Genomic DNA, 6,000 nt, shown 5'->3' with positions numbered 1-6,000 from the left:
GCTAATGCAGGAAAGGCAGGTTTGAGAAGATGCCCTGGAGAAGGAAATAGAAACCCACTCCACTATTCTTGCCTGGGGAATCCCATGGACAGAGGAGCCTGATGGGCTACAGGCCATGGGGTCCCAGAGTCAAACACGATTGAGTGGCTGAGCATGTAATTTGTTGCAATATCCTTAGGAAGAAAATACAAGCACATTGATGGGTCTTCTGGGTTGACCTTAACCCACATGTTGGTGAACAACCCATTCCTATACAAGGCAGACACTCTAATTATGTATATAATTTGTTTTTGCTTATAAGGAGGTAATCTTTTTTTTCTTTTTATCTTTTGTTTCCAACAGTTTGATCAGTTAGTCCCAACTCATGATGAGAAATTATTGTCAAACAGAACTGACAGCATCATGGGTTAATTTTCATCCTGGATGATGCAGACAGCCTAAGGTTGGGATGTTGAACATTTCACAGGAAGGTTGGGAAGAGAACCATTTAGAGAGGAAATAATGCACTTCTCATGGGAGGGATTGAAAACTGTGTTCAGTTCAGTCATTCAGTTGTGTCCAACTCTTTGAGACCCCATGGACTGCAGCACGCCAGGCCTCCCTGTCCATCACCAACTTCTGGAGCTTGCTCAAACTCATGTCCATCTAGTCGGTGATGCCATCTAACCATCCTATCCTCTGTCATCCCCTTCCTTCCTGCCTTCAATCTTCCCCAGCATCAGGGTCTTTTCCAATGAGTCAGTTCTTCCCATCAGGTGGCCAAAGTTTTGGAGCTTCAGCCTCAGCATCAGTCTTTCCAAAGAATATTCAGGACTGATTTCTTTTAGGATGGACTGGCTTGATCTCCTTGCAGTTCTAGGGGCTCTCAAGAGTCTTCTTCAACACCACAGTGTAAAACTGTGTATAGTAGCTTAAATTATAACTGTAAATGATGTATTTGGTCTCAAGATAAGTCACCAGTTAGGCACATGAAAAGTGGATCCAATTAGGCCTGCTTTACAATAAGTATCAGGTTTATTTTCCATCTTAAAATTGATATACAATGCAGCGATTATAAACTAGAATTGTTGTGCAGTGATTGGTGATACATGGAGTTAATACTTTTATGAAAGTCCACCTGCATAAATTGCAGATGAATTAAGAACAAGATTGACTTGCTTGCAATTAAGTAATAAGTTAATATAGACCCTAAGGTTGAATTTGTGTCTATATATATATACATATATATATATAAAGTGATAAGAAATATAACATAAATTTTAACCATTTTTAAGCATACATTTTAATTATATCATTCATCACTATTTCCAAAAAAAAAAAAAGGAACATTGGTCACCATTGTCTATTTACAAAACTTTGTCATTATCCCAGCATAAACTTTGCTGTTGTTGGTGTTTAGTTACTCAGCTGTTGCACTCTTTTGCAACTCCATGGACTGTAGCCCACCAGGTCCTCTGTCCATGAGATTTCCCAGGCAAGAATACTGGAGTGGGTTGCCATTTCTTTCTCCAGAGGATCTTCCTGACCCAAGGATCGAACCCCTATCTCCTGTGTTGACAGGCTGATTCTTTACTACTGAGCCACCTGGGAAGCCCTGTAGCAGAAACTTTCCTCCCATTAGATAATAGCTCTTCATTTCTCCTTCCTCTCCAGCCCCTGATCATCTCTAATTGTCTTTCTGTCTTTATGAATTTGATCAATTATTTATTTCCTATAATTGGAATCATACAATGTTTGTTCTTTTGTGTTTGGTTTAGTTCAGTCAGCATAAAGCTTTCAAGGTTCATCCATGTTGTAGCATATATAAGAATTCATTCCTTTCCACAGCTGAGTAGCTTTTTATTGTATGGGGAGAAAACATTGGTTTACCAGGTCACCTGTGTGTGGACACTTGAGTTGCTTCTACCAGTGAAAATGCAGGTGAAGTCGCTCAGTTGTGTCCGACTCTGCGACCCCATGGAATGTAGCCTACCACACTCCTCCGTCCATGGGATTTTCCAGTCAGGAGTACTGGAGTGGGTTGCCATTTTCTTCTCCAGTTTCTACCAGTGGGTGATGTAAGTGAAAGTTTGGATTTTAATAGATAGATGACTAGCATGGGTTAAATATCCCTTGAAATTTCAAACTCTTTCAAGTCACCTTTTCAAAGTTCATACATTAGGAGATGGGAGAACTGAACCTTAAATGAATGATTATGGTACAGATCACACTCTCTCACACACACACAGATGAGAGAAATAGCAGCTAATTGAAAAACAGTCATTTTATGTCCTTAGCAAATAGTTAGGAGCCTTCTCTACCAAAACAGGTAAATTTCCAAACTATTTAGTGGAAGAGATTTTCTTTTTAAAATACCTTTAATTTGCATCTGACATGTATAGAAAAGAAAGGAGGAGGACATTCAGACTTATCTACTTCAATACTTGAATACTTCAGAAAAACAAATAGACCTTTATCATTCAGATAATTGTCTCAAAAATTGTGTTTGCTCATCAATGGCCTGGATTTATCTGGATGCTTATATTTAAAGGCACAACAAGTTTTCACTGATTTTTTGAAGGGTTGGCCTTGATATTTAAAATGGGCAGTGATACCAAGGGCCTCTTCTGTTTTCAATAGCCAGTTCTTTATTACAGAACTTTTGAAGGGATTCACAAAGAGTGTGTTAAAGAACAATGAGTGCACGCGTGTTGAATGGCTACCACGTGACTGTCTGTGCTTGCGGCCTTTAATATGCACAAGAACTCCTTAAATAATATCCTATTCCTATTTAACATATGAGCGTATTGATCCTCTGAAATAGTTAATCACATTTGTCCTGTATGACCCCCAATTAATGTCAAGATTTAAGACCTAGTTTTTTGTTTTTTGTTTTTTTAACTGGGAAGCAGATAAATAGAGGAAAAAATGTAAGTCACAGCTGAATTGGATACTTCAAGTGCAAATCAGAACTAGGTAGAGTCTTTAATTGTGTGGAAAATGTAAATCACTACTAAAGATAGAACTTCCAAATTAAAGAAAGTAGAAATGGAATCTGCCATGCATTCTTTTCAGAGTGCTGTACACAGCTTCTAAAATGCAGTGTTAAATGTCTCAGTAACCTTCTTTTGTGTTTGACAGATTATCTGAGAGGTCCTGTAGCTCTGCCTACACAGAGGACAAAATTTCCCTGCTGACCCAGTCCTCAATGTGTTCTAAGTGTATCTTTTCTCCTCATAAGGTTTGGCTGGGCTATAATAAAAACACAGTGTAAGTAACATGGAACAAATGATTCATGCAAAATCACTTAATCACCATCACACACAATCAAAAGATTGGGCTGAAAATAGGCAAATGCTTTAGGTCAAAATAGTTGAAATTACATAGTTGGCCTGAGGACTTTTAATAATGATACCTTGCATTTGTATAATGGATTCTAAGATTCATGAAAGCTCATACCTATATTAATCTCTCTTTTAAATATGACCAAAAATCCATTAAGTAGGTGTTCTGTCCATTTTATTGTCAAGGAACCACCAAGCATGGCAGCTAGTCTCCAAAGAGGTCCCCCCAGTGAACCACGCCTCCTATTATTCAGCTCCTTATATAGTCCTTTCCTACTGAATCTGGACTGGCCCCACGGTAACAATACCGTGTAGCAGTAGTTTCTCTAGTAACACTTGCAACTTTTGCTTTGCTCTTTTAGAACACTCATTCTGGGGAAAGTCAGATACCATAAAAAAGTTCCACCAATGACCTTAAGTCTGCCATGCGGTAAGGAAGGAGAAGTAGGTCACATGGAGGGTGGAGGGAGGGAGACCCAGCCAGCCCCCGGCATAGCGGTCATTCCAACAGCGGCATCAAGTCAGTCAATCAGTTCAGCTCAGTTGTGTCCGACACTTTGTGACCCCATGGACTGCAGCACACCAGGCTTCCCTGTCCATTACCAACTCCCAGAGCTTGCTCAAACTCAAGTCCAGTGAGCCAGTGATGCCATCCAACCACCTCATCTTCTGTCATCCCCTCCTCCTCCCATCTTCAATCTTTCCCAGCATCAGGTTCTTTTCAAATGAGAACCTGTTCTTCGCATCAGGTGGCCAAAGTGTTGGAGTTTCGGCTTCAACATCAGTCTTTCCAATGAATATTCAGGACCGATTTATTTTAGGATGCAGTCCAAGGGACTCTCAAGAGTCTTCTCTAGCACCACAGTTCAAAAGCATCAATTTTTAAGTGCTCAGCTTTCTTTATAATATAGCTCTCACATCCATCCATGACTATTGGAAAAACCATAGTTTTGACCAGACAGACCTTTATTAGCAAAGTGATGTCATCTCTTCTTTTTAATATGCTGTCTAGGTTGGTCATGACTTTTCTTCCTAGAAGCAAGCATCTTTTAATTTCATGGCTGCAGTCACCATCTACACTGATTTTGGAGCCCAAAAGTATAAAGGCATCAAACATGTCATTAACAAAGCTGTCTTAGATCTGCAACCCAGCCCAGCCTTCAGGCAGCTTCAATCCTAGCCACCATCTGACTACAACTGGCTGAGCACCCAAGGAAGAACTGGCCGGAATTGCCCAGCCCACCCTCGGAACTACCAGAGATAGTAAATGCTGCTTGGCTCTAAGTTTTAGAGTAATTTGGAACATCACCATGGGCAATTATAATACTAGGTCTGTGTGTGTGTGTGTGTGTGTGTGTGTGTGTGTGTGTGTTTGCTCAGTTGCTCAGTCATATCCTGCTCTTTGTGGCCCCATGGACTGCAGCTTGCCAGGCTCCTCAGTCCATGGAAATTTCCAGGCAAGCATACTAGACTGGGTTGCCATTTCCTACTCCAAGGGAACTTTCTGACCCAGGGATTGAAACTGCATCTCTTCCTTCTCCTGCATTGGCAGGTGGATTTCTTTACCACTGCACCACCAGTTAAGCCCAGAATACCAAGTCTACCTAGTTTTTGTTGTTTTTCCCATTGCACCCAAACCACGACTAAATGAAGACTTTAACTTTACTTAGCTGCTGTCACCTAGATATTGGCTTCCTGCAAAACATTGTGAGGCAATGGTTTTGTAGGAAGCGACAGGACGTCACCTGGGGACCAAACACTGGTGGGGAGTTACACAAGTGATATGACATCAAACACACAGTGTAGAAGGTACTAAGGAGTAGTTCTGAGTTTTCATCTATTATAAATTCAGCATGAACAGTGACTTGCCTCCTCTAGAACTCACACCCTTCTTCCATAAAACAAGGTTAGCTTAAAGGATTTCTAAGTTCTCTTTCAACTTTATCAGTGGATAGGTATCAGCTGATGTTTACCCTCAGGTTGTTGAGTGAGTTATCAAAAAGATGTAATTTATTTTTAATATATTCATGTCTTGGAAAACTCTGAAGCAAGACAAAACGTTGGCAGTGATTATTTCTAGATAATCTTACTTGAAGGATTCAGTTTTCATACAATGAACATGTATACCTTGGGTAGCAAAAAAGTCATGCATTTTGTTTGTTTTCAACAGAGAGTATATAAAAGTGAGTATAAATTGAGAAGAATGGCTAAAAAGTAGATTTAAGACTTTGTAGTGTGTGTGTGTGTGTGTGTGTGTGTGTGTGTGTGTGTGTGTGTGTGTTAACTGCACAGTCATGCCTGACTGTTTGCGGCCCCAGGACTATAGCCCACCAGGCTCCTCTGTCCATGGAATCCTCCAGGCAAGAATACTGGAGTGAGTAGTCATTCCTTTCTCCAGGGGATCTTCCCCACCCAGGGATCAAACTGGGTCTTATACATTGCAGGCAGACTCTTTACCATCTGAGCCATCAGGGAATATTCTATTATTAATATGTAACAAATAATTATAAATCTAGCAGCTTAAACCAACATACTACTGTTTCAGTTTCCATGAGACAGGAGTCCAAGCAGGCCCTCACTGGGTGGCAGTCAAGGTCTCAGCCGGAGTGTTCTCATCTGGAGCTTGGGGCCCTCTTCCAAGTTCACATCTTGTTGGGAAACCTGAGTTCTTTGCAGC

Source organism: Cervus elaphus, chromosome 6, assembly GCF_910594005.1.
Source record: "Cervus elaphus chromosome 6, mCerEla1.1, whole genome shotgun sequence".
Lineage (NCBI taxonomy): Eukaryota > Metazoa > Chordata > Mammalia > Artiodactyla > Cervidae > Cervus > Cervus elaphus.
Note: the sequence above shows the minus strand (reverse complement) of the source record.